The 19,313-nt window shown below is 46.9% G+C and overlaps 1 protein-coding gene across 6 annotated transcripts in view; it reads right to left on the bottom strand.

Moving 5' to 3' along the window:
• Positions 1-15,714, bottom strand: part of LOC149335886 (uncharacterized) — a 279,896-nt gene extending 264,182 nt beyond the window's left edge. For all 6 annotated transcript variants that reach the window (XM_089552426.1, XM_089552429.1, XM_089552430.1 and 3 more), the window contains exon 1: positions 15,241-15,714. The gene's annotated coding sequence lies outside the window, so the exon portion shown is untranslated. The remainder of the gene's footprint in view (positions 1-15,240) is intronic.
• Between the last annotated feature and the right edge of the window lie 3,599 nt (positions 15,715-19,313).

Genomic DNA, 19,313 nt, shown 5'->3' with positions numbered 1-19,313 from the left:
GTTTTTTCCTAAAAGAGAAGCATACATTTTGCAATGTTAAACGTTTGCTATCGAATAGACGTTGGATTTTTACAGACTTTATCAGTTAAGTGTCTCCAAATTTGCGTCTGTGAGAAGTTTTCAAATTTTGTAGTTTCTTTTGCGGGTTTCTTAGTTCGACAATGAAGCTCGAACACTACATTTTGGTGGAACTGAAAATGTGTCCTTTGAGGGGTATAAGGACGCGTACATGGCTAGCACCACTGAGACAACAACAACAAAAAAACATATATTTAAGTGGCAGTTAAAAGCACACATAACAATAGCGGGTATCACTGTCAACTGAATAAAAAACATTGAACGCTGCGCCACTGTCCTTAGAGAACATACCAATATTGAGCGGCTCCTTTTCAAAAAGGCACTGCTATGCCCTCAGGACATAGGGGGGGTCCTAAGCGAGCTTCAGTTCAGTAAGAATTTGACTGTTTGGAACAGTCATTTTGCAATCGATATCATTCGCTAAGTGATGCTGTATCCGCAACAGTCGTGTAACCCTATTTTCGAATGCGCCTTTTGCACTGTTTGCATTTAGCTCGTCAAAATCTTCGTGCTATGTCACAGATGCACAGGCTGCAAAAATATAAAAACGAAACTTTTCGTGGCAAAAAAATTCGCTCTTTTTCGTATTTTCAGGTGCGAAACTCAATTTTAGCGTTGAGGTGGGTTATGATAGAAGTACGGAACAATGAGAGAGAGAGAGAGAGAGAGGGAGAGAGAGAGAGACTCTTTAATGAAGTGCAGAGAATTTAGCCGGCGTTTAAAAATCGCTGGCCTGCTACTCTGCGTAGGGAGGGGAATTTGGGAGATAAAGACAGAAGGAGGCCAGTGTGGAAGAGGTAAAAATAAAAACGAAGATAAAATGCTGCCATGAAATGGGTACTAAGTATGCAACAGCGAGTATTGATGACGGAACAATGAAATTTGATACTGTTTCACCTCAGCGTTAACCAGAAAAATATTCCTTGGCTTTATTCTAAAGGAACGGGTTTGTAATGAGCTACCGTGTCTCATTGCTGATTTTATCCTGCTGTGTCTTCAAGGCCATGCATCCAGTGAGGTTCACAACATGCCCGAGGCCTTCAAGTTATGATGTGCAAGCGAATGAGGTTTCAGGAGGGGCGTTCTTCAGCATTTTTCTTTCACCTTTTCACCGGTATAACATGAGCCGAATAATGCGCTGTTTGTCAGACTCAACGCTTTTTGTCGGGATAGCTGCGGGCCAGAGTAATGAAGTCGCATTACCGTGTTATGCAGCAGCGAATGCATTTTCGCATAGCTTTTAGATTGTCCCTAGATCGATGACTAGACTAGGCTGTCCGCCATGTCATCGAAAGAGGGGTATCTGCTTTTAAACATAACTGCACGTAAGGAAACTGGCGGAGACTAGGTTGGGTTAGGTCAGGCTAGGTTAGGCTCTGGTACGAAGGGATGAAAAACTAGGCAACGGCCTGAGTCCTTGTGGAAACCGGAACTGTGCCATGAGGCATTTGTTTAAGCGAATGGAATGGAGGCAGAGGGAAGGTACAGGTGCGGAGGCAGAAGGAAGTCTGCAGATGCAGAGGCGGAGGGAAGTGTACAGGTTTAGGTTTAGGTTTATTGGGGTTTAACATCCTAAAGCGACTCATGCTATGAGAGACGCCGTAGTGAAGCTCTCTGGAATTTTCGACCGCCTGAGGTTGTTTAACGTGCACTGACATCGCACAGTACACGGATCTCTAGAATTTCACCTCCATCGAAATTCGGCCGCCGCGGCCGGGATCGAACCCGCGTCTTCGGGTCAGCAGCCCAGCACCGTAACCAGTGCGCTACCGCGACGGAGCGGGAATGTACAGCTGCCACGCACGGCCCAGGGCGTGCAACTATTTGAACTGGTAGGTCCTGCTGATCTGCAGTTCCACTGCACTTGGAGAGCACTCGTGAGTGCGTGGCCAGAAAAAAATTACCACAAGGCTCAACATACAGTGTCTGCAGAAACAAGAAAGAATATACAAATTACAAAATGAGTGCGAGTTATGAGAAACTTGTCAGGTTTGAAAGAGAATGACTATTTCCGGCAGAGTACCGATCTTGCGGCTGTTAACAGCTTGTCTTCATTGTAACTTGTACTTAAGCACAAGAGGTTATGGGAGCGCCATTTATGGGAGCATCAGGACGGTTGAGCTGAATGCAAGGCTTATGCCGAAACACATTTATGGAAGCCTTGTTAACAGCGTTTAATAGTCTAGTGTTCAGAAGGGAGAGTGAAGTCTCGGCGAATGGTGGTTTACTGTTTTCGTGTTTACATAAACGCTTGTGGATGTAGTTAAGACACCACGTCTTATCTCACCTAGTAACTACGGCGTAAAGAATTTTTGTCTTCGATGACGCATGGAAAAAAAAGCTCGCGAATGCAAGTAATTCATTTCTCCGTGTATCGAGGAGACATCAGGAGAGCAACCGAAAGTCCTGGAGCCAAAGTTGTTAAGCCCAAGTAGTTTACCCAAAGCGAGTGGTGAACTCCCGCGTGCTAGCATTTTTACTGAGCGAGTCCGGCCTTTTCTGGTGTGCCTTAACGGCAGTCTCAGTATAGCTTTCCAGAATCCCTTCCTCGATTAATTCGTAAAACTTAATAAACTTTCTTTTATTTTAAATCTAAGACTTATCTGTGCGGCGCTAGCCCTATCTGCAAATCATGCCGAAACCATTATTTGGTTTGCGTAGATTACCGAAAGGTGTTTGTACAGCAACAGGATGGCGAAGCGCAGGTAATGTTTTTTCAAGTTTAAGCTCCTGTTCGTTAGGAGCCGTACCATTAGCACCACGCAACGGAAAACAACGCATTTATCAGCAGCCTTTTAGAGTAAACTTGAATCCTTCGTGTTATTAGTAATGAAATGGAGTAGTGATACTCTTGGTGTTGCTGCACACCGCGTGCGCGAGCAACTAAATTTATCTCGGAACTTGCCGAAAAGGTTCCCATATCTGGAGGCATACATAAGTAAAAACTTGAGAAGTCACACACAAGAAAGTAGATGGCTTGCTGCCGTTTTCAAGAATCTCCTTCCGTACCTTAGTGGTGTTTCCAGGCGCGAAATTTGGAGCACAGTGATGCGGCTGAACTTCTGGCACCCGACCACTTGGTATCGCGACCAAAATTTCAGAACTCCTTTTTTTCTGTTAACAGATTTGCTTATATATTAAGAGCGTTCAGAAATTCAAAATTATCGCGACGCTAAAGAGCTTAAGAAGGCGAGGGAGGTTAGCTAAAAAGGCTTATAGTCGTAGGACACCTTTCTTTTTTTGAACTAAGGAATCTAAGAAATGCTATTTCGTATCACCTTTAGGACAAACCACGGGCATACTTAGTCACAACACCAGAGGTATGCACTTTGAACAAAAAGCTACTGAAAAATTGGTAGGTGTTTAGCGCTGTTAAACCGCGTATAAGTGCGAAAGCAGGTGTTCATTCTTCAATTGGAGGGGGCACCTAGGCTCTGCCTTAAGGGTATGCCACGATATTTTTAGTGGGTTAATGCCCATATATGCAGAATTGATGATTCTGTACACTAAAATCGTAGATGGCGGCGAGTCCTCATATACCACTACCAGCACAGTGGCGCAGCGGTTAAGCGATGCGCCACTGCTCCGGCAGGTGGCGGTTTCTATCTCAGCTGCCGGTAGGGATTGTGCGAGCCATGTTCGTCTTCCCGTGCACCGTATCGCGCAGCAGGTGCGACGCTCCTCCGAACTTACCCGAGCATACCCGAGTAACTCCGGTTAGCTCGGGCAGTAACTCGGGTTGCTAGGCAACCGCACAAGATCGTATGTAGGTACGGACGTACGTACGATGACAAGATTCTTGCTCGGTGTTAGCAAACGTATAAGTCCTTTCGCACTAAAATGAGGAAGGCATGTATTTGCCCTGAAAATAAGGTCACGAAAATAATAGCTTCATTCATGATTGGAACATAAGCCGCAGCGCGCAATTGGTGTGGTGCAGTACGTAGCGGACGCCTTTTATGTTTTTCGCGTTAACATTGCCACTGCATAATCAATTATGATCATCTACCTGATCATCTACGACAGCTGCGCTACAGCGAGCTCACGATTCGTCTTTAGTACGTGCCAGGCTGTCAAAATTGTCATGTTTATAGTACCCGGATTGTAGGCGCATTTTAGCGTCATCAAAAAACTGCCTCCACTGTACAGTCGGGGACAAAAGTCTCCGGACCACGTGTTCCTCTAACGAAGTCGATAGCTTTGCTATCAGTCGGCGGCTGGAGGCCACACTTGTGGAGGTAAAAGTTAAATATTTGTTCTTTCATCTCCGCAAGCGCGGTCTCTAGTCGCTGTCTGATAGTAGAGCTATAAGCTTCGTTTGAGGAACACGTGGTCCGGAGACTTTTTTCCCCGACTGTACGTATAAGAGCGGTCTTTCTGAAGAACCAGCCGCCTCTACAGAACACTCATTAGCGCAATGAAGCCCTGCCGCTTTATTCGTTCCCACGGTTGCAGCCGGACGATTTGAGCACACACGCAATAAGTTTTCAACGCGAAACAGTTGAGTCTCCTATTCTGCGTAAAATACGGCGTCGTTGGCGTTGCTAGCGAAAAGCAGGTGGCCCATGCGCCACCTAAATCACTTGACCTTTCTAAGTCATTACAACGTGCCCACTGTGGCAGGCGCCAACTTGCCAGTCGGATTGGGAGCAAACTGCCCACCATTGCAGTTTGGTTACGGCGGTAGCGAAATGATTGGTCGTGGGCGGTTGCTCGGGATGAGCAACCTGAGTCTCACAGGCACCACCGCTGGCTGTGTTTCGAAACCGGCCGGAGCAGTGGAGCATCACTCAACCAGCGCGCTACTGCGCCAGGAGGGGTACATTCATAGATTTCTAGTAGTCATCAGACTACTAGCAATCTATGAATGTAAAGGGGAGAATTTCAAATTCTTCACATATGGGCATTATTAGCCCATTAACGCTATCTTGTGATAACCTTAAGGCTGAGCATAGGTGTCCCCCCCCAGATCTCAATCCTGTGCTTTCTGCTTTGTTTTTAAAGGCCTAACAGTGTGTTTTCTTGAGTATTAAGTGGCAATTTAGGCAGCTTTTTCTTTTTTATTTATTTCATGACCCCCCAAAAAATTCGAGGATATCCTGTCTGCTTATTGTTCTCTTGTGAAGTGACCGTTCTTGCACGCTTGTTTAAATATAAGTCGTGGGCTTCAATGTGTTCATTAGTTTCTGCGCCGCCTGCTTAGCTACCTTTCATGCTGCATACACTGCGAAGAACGCTCTGTGTCTGTTGGGGTAGTCATAGCCACACGAAACGCTTCTACCAAAGAGCACTCTAGTACAGGGGTTCTCAAACTTTTTTGCTTGGAGGAACCCCAAAAGCCTTCAATAAGTTCCAGGGAACCCCCCCCCCCCCCCCCCCCCCGCTTTCACTTAACAGCAATGTTGTCGAGTGCATTTTTGCAAAGAGAGAGTTGCAGAGGTTAAATGTTTATTGCACAGATTAATACAAATAATAATGTGATGGGTGGTACTGCTTCCCTTTTAAAAGCAAGTCAAAGCGTGGCTCAGTAGCACTCAGAGCCAGTCTCATATCAGCTGCCGGGTCAGGGCCGGTGAGGGTTCTCGCGGAACACAAGAAGACAGCCCGCGGAACCCCTGTGTTCCGCGGAACCCAGTTTGAGAACCCCTGCTCTAGTACTATCTATATAAGCCTGTTGTTGCTTTAGGAGGTCTAGAATAATACTATGACGTACTAGAAGACGACGAACTGTGCAGTGGCGCGGGAAGGAGTGCTCGCGCCAGGTCATCCGTCATTAAAATCATCCACTATCTGTAGTCTCATCTTAGTCATCGGCTTGCCGTCACATCACAATATTCGCACGCAAACCATCTTGCTATCTCCAAGTAAAGTGGTCGGGAATCTTTACTAGCCCCTGTACCTATGAAATGCCCGCTCCCACATACTCGGGAATATTTGAAGCTGCACGGGGCCACCTCAGGACACGCCCAGTTACTTATTGTCCCAAACCTGTGTTCAGGCGGCGTAAACAGTTCTACATGCGAACATGAGCCGGGAGAGCGCACGCCTGGTTAGTTTAGCAAGATTGTCCGAGAGACAGCTTGACAAGCTCGGATCACGTACCCGACTGGGTGGAACCGTTCGACCGCAGGTTCAATCATGCGCAGTGTTTTTGCCCCGTCTCGTGTGGTGGCGACACCATGGCTAGGGAAAGCGGTCGTGACGAAAGCGTGTGGCGCTCCGGAAGAAAGAGATTGAGCGGTGTCGGAGAGGGGCTGCTTTGCGTTCGAGCGTCCGCCTCGTTGCCTAATACTCTCAGCGTGTGTGACCGCCTTAGGTGACCCCTTCAAGCTGGCGTCACTGCGGGGCCGTCGCCATGACGGAGCCATGGCAACCGCAACGTGATTCGGTGGAGTTCAAGGACGGCAGAAGTTTATTCTCTCTAATGAATATTTGAAAGCTTTTTCAAGCCTGGTTATGTTTACGTATTGTCGTAGTCTATAGACAGTCTATAGACTTCTTATTGACTCTATTGACTTCCTATAGATATTTATTTTTGTCTATTCATAGTCTATAGGCTGTCTATAGAAAATGTCTACTAAAAGTGTATGGCCATAAATCTATAGATTGTCTATAGCATATGTATTGCCTATAGATGTTATCGAGGATTTGTCTATAGAGAAACTGTAGACTTTATAGACGGAAGTCTATAGACATTCCATAGACTGCCTAAACAAAATTTTTTTAAGGGTTGGCAAAAGCCTGTCATACAAAGGAGCATAGTAAGCCATCCATTGCCAATATTGGGCTGATTATCTGTGCTGCTTGGGTTACAGTTAGTGCTGTGCTGTCACGTAGTCCGTTCCTTCTGTTCAGTGGAAGATAACCGCTTCGTTACTAGTTAACGGCATCCGCATTTATACTCTAGCCAGACGCCCAGTATCCTCGAGTTCAAGGCACTCCATCGATTCAGGTTCAGTAGGGATCGGTGCGTGGGAGAATTCGAGATATTTTCTCCGTGGATTTCTGGGACAGCCCACTAGCAATGTTTGGTGGTGGATAATGAGATGTTACGAAAAAATACGAATTAAAGCATTTAACAATTTAAGTTTCATACATGCGAACGTGCCACCGCGGGGCAAGACAAGTAGAATACGCGCGTATTTGGCTGTGGTAAGCAAGTGTATTGATTACGGTCTCATATATATCAGTAAAAATATCGGCATGTGTTCAATGTTCATTCTCCGTTTAGCCAACGAGATTGCAGAGTTAAAATTGTGTAACCCGAAGCTTATCTTTACAGGTTCGAGCATATCTGATGAAAAAAATGAAGCATGTTCAACCATTGACACTTAACCTATCACGTTAGAAAATACGTAGCTTAGGTCCATGACAGTGAAGCTCACCCGAAGCTGCTGAGATAAGAGGTTTCGGACCGGGAGCGTGTGATGCAGAGGTATGTTCTAATCTTATGCGTCTTCTGCGTCTGGTAGAGGAAAAGTACTGCGCAGAAGCGGAGATGATTATACTTAAAACTGATCAGGCTGCGCAGTAGTAGCGAGGATCCCATCGTCTGAGAAAGCACCGCCCATCCGGCCTTTTCACCACGCTAGGCTAACAAGATGGCAGCACAATCTCCTTCGCCTCCACAGCGTTTCCCAAGCCCGAGCGCACGTTTACAATACGAGGCGGAAAAGAGTTGCTTATGTAACACATGCGTTCTGTGATCAGCTTAGAAGCTACCTATAATAACATGCGCAAGGAAAGTAGATCATATACGGGCTTCTTGGGTACTTGGAACTTGCGGAGATTTGCGATTAAGACTCAGGTTTTCGCGTATTTTTAGGCGATTGTCGACTCAGCTCAGTCTGTGCAGCTAATCTGAGAGCAGCACTGCCGATACCGAGGCTCTTTAACTCGACCTTCGAAAGAAAAAACTGGACGTAATATAAAATATATTCTTTGAAATATTTCTGCAGTCTTGCCTTAGATATTTAGCGCTGATCACCCTTAACGAAACCTTGAGAAGTTACAGGTGCACAGATGGCTTATGGTGGTAAAAGTATAATTCAGCTTAATTTTACGGTCGCTTGAATGTCATATCCTGTGCTTTAAGAAAAAATTGCATGCAGCACGCTGTTGCGAGAGCGAACTAATGAAAGGTGGATACAGAGAGACGTGGTTTTTCCGTCCGAAGTACGAAGTTCGTTCAGAGACCTTCCCGAGAGTTTTGTTGGCAGACTGATTAACAGGTTGTGGTCTGTCACCTCTGTGAAAAGGTTCGGCTTTCCTACTGCAATTCAAAGAGAGCCCGCGTAGGTCAGTTTAACGAAAAGATGCGTATTATCGACTGGTGCCGGAGTTGGGATATTCTGACAACATTATCTCATTTTAAAACGCCTCGATGAACTCCTTTTGCCTGCACGGGATGCGTTATTAGCCGGAAGTACTTACACGGAGAGTCTTTTGACGCATCCTGATTTCGTCGCAGTTTGTACTTTTTAATGCAAGCCGATTACAGCCCACTTAATGACATCAGTCATGGCAAGAAAATTTGGAGGGGACACTTTAGCGCCTCCATAAGGGTATGAAGCGATAGCGTTAACTAGTTAATTAATGGCAATATATGCGGAATTGCCATACGTGCGGACTTTGCACTCATAGATCCCTGGTAGTTGTCATTCCACTCCTGGGACACCTGGGGACACCTGTCAGGCACACCTGTCGTCGTCGGTACCTGTACAATCTTACAGGGCCGCTAAATTTCTTATATTCATTTTAAATATAAGAAGAATCAGAAGCTTAAATTTGGTATTTGTCATACTTAAAGCTTATGAAGCACCATGACCACTTAAATGAACTCCTGCTTGTGATGTAGCATTAGCATGAGAGCAGCCTAGCAAAATTTAAAGGAGCTAGTCATCGTCTGTACGCTGTGTTAAGAAGTTCATGTTTCCTGAAGAACTTGGGCTAAGTTTTCATCCATTAGCCGTAAGGCTCCGGAGTGCGCAAGAAAAAAAAAAGGCCTCAAAACACATAGAAGTAGAGTGCGTAGCAAGCGAGTATTAACCTCACAACGCTTGACACGCAGCTGTATATGTTGCAGGACTGCGACTGTTTCGTGCTTGAGTCATATTCAGAAGCAGTAAATATTCCACTGGAACCGTACGCCATTTTATTAAGGAGTTATTACTGATTAGAGTCCCCCTTGAGCGGTACCATACAGCTGCAATGGAAAGCTACACAGCTCTTTCGGAAGCTTCGCAATTGAAGAAACAATCACCCTGGCCCGGGAATCAAAATCTGTGCCACCGCCTATACAGAGAAATCGCTCTGCCAACTAAGCTAACAGGACAGCTAGCAGATGGTAGGGCAAAGTCGAATCGGCAGCGGTGTTAGTCGAATGTATTTCCAATGTGACTCGAATTTAATGAGTAATTACTCCTCAACTGAAGTCTACTCCACACTGAAGGTTTCCCCGAAATACGCTCGACTAGTAAGTTCTTTGTTTGGAGCTCACGGGCTTTTAGACGAAAAATACAAAATTGCGAAAACTATGACCATTTGTAGAGACGAAACGCTTCAAATTGTTGAATTAATCACCACGGTAACTGTATAGGAGAATCACGTGACCTCTATCGATAGCTGTTTGGGAGGTTTCTCTGCGGTTATCGGCTTCGGCGTCGATGTAGCCGTCTCAATATGCCATGGGAAAAATACCCGCTTTCAACCATGGCCGATGGCTCCGTTACCAAGCTGAACAGTCTACTTCGGGCTACATCTGTAGCCGGACGCAACTCAAAAACGGAGTGACTTTCCCTCCCTAAAAGGACCCCTTCCAGTCAATGGCGCCGGACGATTCTCATGAGCCTGCTAGAGTGACAGTGCACGGATCGGCGCGACAATGCAGTGAGAAGACTATCCCCGACTATGGAGGGAGGGGACAATCCCCTTTCATCGGTCCCTTCCTGCATTGTCACGCTAGAGGGCTCGTGAGAATGACCCGACGCCATTGGCTGGAAGGGGGTCCTTTGTGAGGGAAAAGCCGCTTCGTTCTTGAGTCGTCTCCGGCTATAATCATTTGATCAAGGTAGACGTGGCAGTATACTGAGCGGTTTCACGGGATAGGACAGGGGATGTGGTGTAACGGACGCTTTCACTGATCCACTCAGAAATGCTGTGGAAATTCTGGGAGATTTTTTTTTCTTTTCTTTTCAACTCTAGCTTCACACAAATAGCTCAGTTGATGTCACATTATTTCGCTTTGACGGAGTGTGGCCGCTACAGATGCACGAATACTGATGAAGCTGAAAAGAGTCACGTAAATGACTGCTCGGGTTTGTTGCCAAACAAAGGAATATGTTATTCACAATGAGGAAACGCGGACACTGAATGACTGCTAATGGGTTACACCTTTTAGTCGAGACTGACGCTTTTATGACTAGAACGAGACTTGTGTAGGGGAAGACCGAACCACCATGAAAAGGGTTTGCCAGTTGGTCCTATCAGAAAGCTAAAAATGTTCAAGCTTGAAAATGCACTCGTTCCCACCATTTATGTTTAATTTCTTTTACTTAAGCTGTGCGCCAGTCGCGTAGCTTCTTCTTGATGAAGGCCTCTGTATGTAAACAAGCGTTATGTGTGCCTAAAAGAGCTACTATATTCAAGAAATACTCGCACTAAAATAGATGAACTCTGGTGCTTATTTTTTGTTGTTGTTATGCCTTCACAGCCCATCCAGATGAACCGCTTTGAATAACAAACCTCCTAATTCGAAATCCCTCGAAGCTAAAATGAAAAAAAAGAAAGAAAGCTTTGGCTGCAAATTGATGTCCCTTCGCCCATCGAAACAATAGACGTTGGTGTCACATTAGCACTAGAAGCGGCTATTGATGGTCAGAAATCTTTGTCAGTGAATTCATACTTTGGTCTGAAGACTTATGTATAGACAAACCAGGAGGCAAAAAGTACGAAAAAGGTACGCTTTGCGCTTCCTCCAGAAATAAATGCAGTAGATTTGTGCTGGACTCCCCAAATTGAAGTGGACACTCGCGCAAGTGTTACTTCGCAACGTGTTGGTGACAGAAAAGCGCATCATACACCTTTGATTGTTGACAAGTGGATGTGATCTACATTTGGTTATCTGGAACAAAAACGTTGCTCCTCAAGGCGTAGTGTCATCTTCGCTAGCGATCTTCCGTCGCATATCACGCTAATATGTTCTGCTCGGGTATGGGTGGCCGACTGTTTGCGAGTTATGGACACTGAGGTTTGCCACTTTTTTTTGTAGATGCTGTTGCGCAACATTCATCTCTCCTTGCTGCTTCCCAAGAACTTTTCCTGTGTGTTGTAAAGTTTAGGTTTATAGGGGTTTAACGTCCAAACGCGACTCTGGCTATGAGGGACGCCGTAGTGAAGGGCTCCGGAAATTTTGACCACCTGGGGTTCTTTAACGTGCACAGATATCGCACAGTACAGGGGCCTCTAGAATTTCGTCTCCATCGAAATTCGACCGCCGTGGACGTGATCGAACCCGCGTCTTTCGGGCCAGCAGCCGAGCGCCATAACCCCTAAGCCATCGCGGAGGCTGCCGTGCGCCGCAAAAATTCTGGCTGATGTTTGAACTTCTCATTAACAAGAAGTTGTTTCCCGTCATGTCGTTGAGGGTTGTAAACAGTAAAAAGTGGTTGAAGCGTAATCGCTATCTGAAGTTGGAAACCCATCGGCACAAACTGTTGCATCTTCGATGCAAGCAACAGGAGATCTTTAAACCAGAAATGGCCCACTATTTGACCACCGCGTGCTATAAATTTTTATTTAGTTCGAACTGAAGTGGTATGCGTAATGATGGGAGCGAAGCTCATCCACTCCGTCCAAGAACCTGCCGGTTATCCTGCATTGCTTCTCCACTTTATCACTGCTTAAAAGGACACACGCTTTAGGCGTAGCTGGTACACTGTGTGAATTTGTCTTCAGCTCTACCTATAAGCTTGGGTAGTCGAGTACATTTGATGAAAACAGCGGTAGTGGAAGACGGAAAAAGGTTAGGTGGAAGGTATATAGGGATGCGATGGCAGTATCTAGTAAAGGACTGGGCTAAACAGAAATAAAGTGAACGTAAATTGTCTAATGATGACGATGATGCGCATGTGATTGTCTGCAGTAGGCTCGGTACACAGTATAACATTAAGTCTCGCCGAAAGGCCGCCATAATGTTTTGGGTGTTTGTTGGATAATGTGAAGGGCTGGAGCCGAACCTTCTCTTGAATTGCGGCTTATTTGGTGACACCATGCTTTAGTAGGTTTTTCGCCGACCATGGTCGATAGCAGCGCATTTAATGATAAGAAGCACACAAGGGAGACCTGGGCAGCTAGAGATTAGGCATGAGGAAGAAGTGGCAATTTGTAGAATGCTTGTACAGAGGCCCGAAGAGATGAAGCTGGCAGAATGTATTAGATCACGACCACGGTTTGTGGGTGGGTAGGGGCAGGATTTGTTTGGTTTTTTGAAGAGCTTCGGTGATCCGACGAGCGCTGGTCACTTAGAAGACTCATTTCCTTGCCGCTCTTTTTCCTTTTTTCCCCTTTGTTCCCCTCCCCAAGTGCAGGGTAGCCAACTGGGCATCGCCTGGTTAACCTCCCTGCTTTTCCGTCCTTTTCTCTCTCTCTCTCTTGAAGAGCTGACTCATTTCTCATCAGCACTTACAGTCTGTCGGCTACTTTGGGTACTGAAAAAAGATGGCTGGTCATCCATGTCTTTGTGTTGGGGTAACAATGCATAAGAAATTTGCACAGTGAGAGTGAACGTCAGCGTGATCGATTTAGGCTTAGCGTACTCGAATAAAGTGCTTCCTCTCATTTTTTTTTATTAGAAACAGAGACGAAAAAACGCCTAACATAATCGGTGTCCTCATTCCTCTGTCCTTCATCGCCCCTCCCCCCATTTTTTCGCTCAGTTAGCGATCATCATAACAGAAAAAAACTTGTTGGTCTTGCTCGGCCTAGTGAACGCGAACCCTTTCATATTGACGCTGACTGTTCTTTATTGAAATAGTGAACTAGCCGCTGAGCTTGAAGCAGCTACATAGATATCGTTGCGCTTAATATGAAGTTGCCTTTATAGCTTTTTTTTTGTGTGTGAAACGGTCACCAAAAGCTTAATTTATGGCCATGGTACGAGCAATGAGTTAATATGAAGTTGTGTTTCTAGTTTTTTTTGTGTGTGAAACGGCCATCAAAAGCTTAATTTGTGGCCATGGTACGAGGAATGAGCAAAATTGTTTTATTTTTTTGGTGTCGAATGATACAGACCACATTATGTTGCTGAGAAAAGGGCCGAAACAAAACAACTAACCTTAACTAGAACTCACCAAACATGTCGAACGTGTTCATCTTAAGTTTCCAGATCAGAAGTTTCGAGTTTTTAGTGCGATTTCTTCGATACACGCCACTTACCACTTATAGGTACTTGTTAATGTAACAACAGCGTGCGTTACTGCTCAAGCAGCGTTTGTGCGCGTAGATTACGGGTTTTACTAAGGTGATGACGTCGACGCTGCTTTTGCGTAGGTTTGGTTTGGTTTTATGAGGTTTAACGTTCCCAAGCGGCTCAGGCTATGAGGGACGCCGTAGTGAAGGGCTCCAGAAATTTCGACCACCTGGGGTTCTTTAACGTGCACTGACATCGCACAGTACACGGGCCTATAGAATTTCGCCTCCATCGAAATTCGACCGCCACGGCCGGGATCGAACCCGCGTCTTTCGGGTCAGCAGCCGAGCACCATAACCACTGACACACCGCGGCGGGCACTGCGTAGGCATCACAAGCTACAATGAAGCACTAATCTGTGCATTCATCACATGATCCTCTGTTTATGAAAAAGCACTTTCGTTATCAGGTGCCCACCACAGAGACGCAGGTGTGTCAGTGTAGCCATTAATCGCAAGGTTTCACTCGCGTTAGGAAAAGATAGCGTGAAAGAGGAAATAACATATTTTATAACATAAGAAACTTCCCTTTATCATAAATTTTGAGACTGGGTTCTAACTAATATTTTTGTGCAAAATTGCCTACTGGAATTCACTGTGCAAGGATTAAAACTTTCTAAAATAGCGTTTATCTGTGAAAAGTGTTTCAGATGCGTTAAGTGCTTGATGAAACGTCATTTGGTCGAAACACAGATTGAATGTGTGTATATGCACATACCCTGCCGTGTCTTAATAGTTTATGGCACTGAATTTAACCACCATATATACACAGCATTGCCATTTTCATATGTTTTGTATATCTCAACCCGTCTTCTTCGTTAGATTTCAAAACACTTGGGCTTTGGCGGTAATTTAGCAGACCATTTCTTCTTTTTATTAGCTTGAATCATTAGGTAACTAGGAGGTTTTGCTTTCGAAATTGTATCTAATTGCGAATTGACATTGCGTGTGTTTACAAAAAGGCATAAACGAACAAAACAAAGATGAGGGGACAAGCCACAAATTGCAGTCGAAAGTGACACAACTTCAAAGCGGCCTTATTGCAAGTTCGTGCTACAGTGGGTTTGTAGAAAATGAGATCCTCGACCAATTCGAAACTGACAATGAGCACAGTGAGGAAAACTTCATGCACACCAGCGCAACGGCATTAGTACTGTAAAGCTCAGAGGTAATGACGACAAGAGTCTTAATCACGTCTGATGCTGCAGAGAGCCCAACAGGGCTTGACGAGGGCTTATAAGAGCTGGACCCTGAACTTAACATGCGAGACAAAAAGTTAAAAAAAAATTAGACAGTGAAATGATGTCTTTATGCATGCTAATCTCAGCTGGAAGTCAGAAGATACAACATTGCAACGAGGGCACATTTGAGGGTGCGAATTGCAAGCGCTATGGTCTTGTTTGAGAAACTGACGCTCCGAAACTATACGAGTGGAACCGATATTCATCACCTTCTTTGGTGAAGAAGACTACACTGATCGTAGTTTTGCGTGTCATTTTCAGTGCGAAAGCCACGTGCGTTAAATGGACGCAGTGATTACGACATTCATTTCGAGCGCGATTTGAAGCGTGACGACAATCACTCGCTTCTTACTTACACTGCTTCCGTTGGCAGTACCTCTGATGCTCATCCGGAACGGTACCATTCACAAGAGACGAAAAAGACGGCGTGACACGGGCCGTGCCGGCGACTCACCTTCGTGGCGCCATCACACCGACCGCGACAGGTGCCGCGGTCAGCCCGAGGCCACGCGCCCAGCCGTGGTCAAAGTGTCCACCCGCCCCCCCGGTCTGTTGTGACACCGAGCTGGTCCCTACCAAGCTGGAAGACGAGCGACCCGAAAAGTAGAGACAGACCTCCGCGCCAGCGGGAACGTCACGGTCCACAATCCGTTCGTCACGCACTTCCAACACTAATCAGACGGCAACACTTCACCTCGAGTCGAGTCACTCGTCGTTGGTTTGGGTCACGCAGCAAAATAAAAGAAAATTCACCCCAGGCAGCGGCGCGCACAGGCACGATAAAAAAAGGCGAGCGCACACTTCACCGCAAGTCCCGCATGGCCACGCGCACACGAGGCGCGCTTCACCGCAGAGCGAGGCTGGCCAAGCAGCGCTCTTCGCCCAGCCGCGGCCGGCGTCGCACGAGGGGGCACCCTTCGAAGTCGAGCCCGCGCCACAGACTCGTCCAAGTTCGGCCCCCGGCCAGCGGCCAGCGCGGAACGCCCTGCCTGGGGGGCGGAGCCTCGCCGTGACGTGACACGTGACGTCATGGTGCACGTGCTTTTAGGTGGGCCCACGTGACCTTTCTTCCTCCCTCTTCCTCCTTCTACGGCTCCGTGTCCCGAGCACGCGCTTTCCTCTTTTCCCTTATCGCTTCCCCTTTGCGCCGGGTTCCCGCCGCCGCCGCGTAGCGCGTTTCCTCCCCAGCGCGTTTTTATACCCGCCTTTATGTTTTTCCCCCTTTTATCCCTATACTTTTTTCATTTTCTCCCTTGTCATTCGGGAAGCGCGCCGCGGGGAACGCGCCGGTTTCTGAGCGCACCCGCGTCCCTTTCGCGCTGCTCGGTTTTGTTGCTGGCGAGCTTCGCAGCAGCCTTCTTCCTTCCTTCCTTCCTTCGTTCTCCTCCGCCACCCTTTTCCTCCCCTTTTTCCCCTCTCTTCCCTCCAATTCGGCCGAGACCTCGCTTTTGGGGGCGGCTAGGGAAGCGAAGGAGAGGACGAGAACGTGGAAACCTCTGCCTCGGTTTCAACGAGACTGCGCTTTCTCTCTTGGCTCTTGCGTTCTTTTTTTTCCTTTCTTACTTAGCTCACGCCTGGCGCCTCTCTCTAGCGGGTCGCCTGCGTTTTGTTTTTACTTTTCCCTAGCGTACATCTTATTTTTTATACACCTCCCTGCTTGGTTTCTCGCTCGCGGCTCTTTCTTTATACTTGGCCTTTTGAGCGCCTGGCACGCTCGTCTCACGGGCATGAGCGGGGATGCGTCGTGCCTTGGTTTTTTCCCCTTTTCCCATTTTATTCCCTTTTTTGCGCCAGTTCACACGCCTCGCTTTGATGTGCTCATTTCTTTGGTTTTCTCACTTCGCGTTTCGATTTTACTGGAATATTTTTACACCGTGGCCTTAATTTTCCTCTCGCATTGTCTCCTTCGGGAGCTTTGTTCTTGACCTTGTTTTTGGAGTGGTGGTTTGTAAAGGCGCCACGGTGGTTTCTTCTGCGCAATTAATTAGGGAATGGCAAACCGCACCGCCGGAACCTTAGCAACAATACTCTGCGCAAAAATAAAACCAGTAAAGAAGGAGCGTAGAAGGCTTGGTAAGCATAGAAATTTGTTGCATCGACACGTGGGAAGCTGCCCTACCACTTTCATAATCCGCGTGTGTTGCCACCGTATGCTTAGTGTCGAGTAGAGAAACCGTGTTACTAAAGCGTGACCAGCCGGATGTATTGAGTAAACCGTCCAATTATCAACTGGGCGCAACACTCATATTACAATGGCACTCTTTATGACGTAACCCTCTGAATATTTACACCGAGAGGACTGAATGAGTCAAGCTGCTTGGTTGCTCTCTCGTCACCCATCGTGTTATCTACTTCAACCGGCTTTCCGTGGCATGGAATTGAATTGCTTTTTTTGATGACTAGTTTAAAGGCCCCCTGCCCACCCGCGGCCAGCAGACACTCTCTACCTCACTTTGAGCGAGCCTCCTCTCCTTCCATTCCCTCCTCGAAATTTTTCTCTCCCGCTCCTCGTCGAGTAGGCTCGGCAAGGCAAAATCACCCCTTCCTTCTCCGGTGTAAGCCGGAGGCGTGGTGTCTGTGGAGTGCGTCACAGGGCGACGTCATGGCCCCGCCTTCAATAGAATTCTTTTCTTGGTTTTTGCATTTTCTCCGCACACTGAACGATCGAGAGGCGCGATCGGCTCGACCACCTAGACTTGTTAGCGAGCGCATCCTTTCATACATCTGTTTGTCATTCCCAGTTAACGAGCCACCTTTTCATTTTCTTTTAGGCCTCCCCACCGTTTCACGAGCGGAGGGGCGGAAGTCGGTTGTGTTCGAAACACACGGCGAAGCGCGGACCCGGCAACCGCCCGTTTGCTTTTCTCCATGCGTGTTTGTGTTCTGTGTGTTTGTGTCTTTTCTCCGCTCCAAAGCATATGTCATTCATTGGAGTCAAGGCGTACGCAAGATGCACGAAAGATAAGCGGTATGTGTGCGGAGCGGTAATGTGGGCGAGCGAGGGAAAGGCTCTGCTGCACTACTAATTAAAACCTTGTTTTGGGGGGCTCGCATAGAAGAAAAGAAACTGAGAAGGGAGCGCGCACGCAGAGCGTCTCGTGACGGGATCACGGCGGGGGGGGGGGGGGGGGGGGGGCGAGCCAACTCCCTCAGTTTTACTGTTTTTTTACTTTTTATGTTCAAGGCTGTCGCCGCACGCTCCCTCCGCAGTTTTTTTTTTTTTTTGTTCCTTCATGCGGGTTTGTAGGCATGAGCCAGAACAGAAGGCGCTGCGGAAAGCGTTGTGCAGACGACGCGACGCCAAGGCTACGCCCAACCTTCTCCCGTCAGTCAGAACGATGCACCAATGGAGTGCCTTTAGCGAAAGTAGCCCCCCTTGACGTCAGCGGGGTGCAGAGTAGTGGGCCGGGCCCGTTTTTGAAGGAAGGAAAGAACGAACGGGCTTTGATTTGAATTTTCGCAGCTTTTCGGGGCGCGCATGGCTCTAGTATTTTGCAGAGGTTATCTTCGATGCCTCATCTATGCAGTGGGCTTGTTTTTCAAAAATGTCCGGACCCTGGTCAGTGGCCCTTTAAAGTAAAAAAAATGCGTTATGGTTTTATGTTTATTACGACATTTGTAATGTAAAAGTTTTGTAATTAATTAATTAATTTAAAATATTACTGAAGCACGTGTGTGTAGATTACTCGTTAGCACAAAAATGACACAGTTACGAAGCTTTCTGGCATTTTTCTATTGCTTAGTGCAGATGAGAACCTGGATGTCAGCGATGAGAAAAGGGACTTGAACCCCTGCAGTGAAGCGCTCAAAAAAGCCTCCATTGAATTCCGTCCGAAGGCTTTAGGCCTTCCTTGTTCAGGTATATAGTTTGGGACGGAGTCAAGTTAGGGGCAGTTTAACCCCTGCACGTCAGTACGAGGCGGTACTGAATGAAGATTCAAAGAGTAAGCCATCATCTCGAAAGGTATAGTTCGGTGGTAATGAGACGGGCTTCGCATAAGAATAAAACAACGAATATTCTAATCCGATAATTTGGCAATGTAGCAGGAGAGTAGTAGTTTACCAACGCGTCAGAAGAGCTTCTGATCACAGACTTCAAGAAGGGCTGCCAGTGACAACACTCTCTGTTGAGGCAGATGGGTTTTGTTTGCTCACTAGTCAAGTTTTTAATAAGCAAGTTAGGCTGAAGGTGGCGTGGCTTTCGGTGCGAAAGTTCCGATCGCGCTTATTGCAATTGCCATCATCATAGCTGTCTGACTACTCCCACTGCAGCGCAAGGGCCTCTCTCATGTCTCTGCAATTAACCCTTTCTTTCGCCAGCTGCGGCCAGCCCGTATCCCCACAAACTTCTTAATCTCATCCGCCAACCTAACTTTCTGCCGCCCCCTGCTACGCTTGCCTTCTCTTGGAATCCACTCCGCTACCCTTAAGGACCAGCGGTTATCTTGCCTTCGCATTACATGCCCTGCCCAAGCCCCTGTGAAATGAGAAACGTAGTTTATGCGAGCTGTTAACACATAGGGCTCG

This window comes from Amblyomma mixtum, chromosome 7 (genome assembly GCF_055824585.1).
Source record: "Amblyomma mixtum isolate Tamu chromosome 7, ASM5582458v1, whole genome shotgun sequence".
NCBI classification, from domain to species: Eukaryota; Metazoa; Arthropoda; class Arachnida; order Ixodida; family Ixodidae; genus Amblyomma; species Amblyomma mixtum.
The sequence above is the reverse complement of the archived record's forward strand: the minus strand, read 5'-3'. Positions and strand labels throughout refer to the sequence as shown.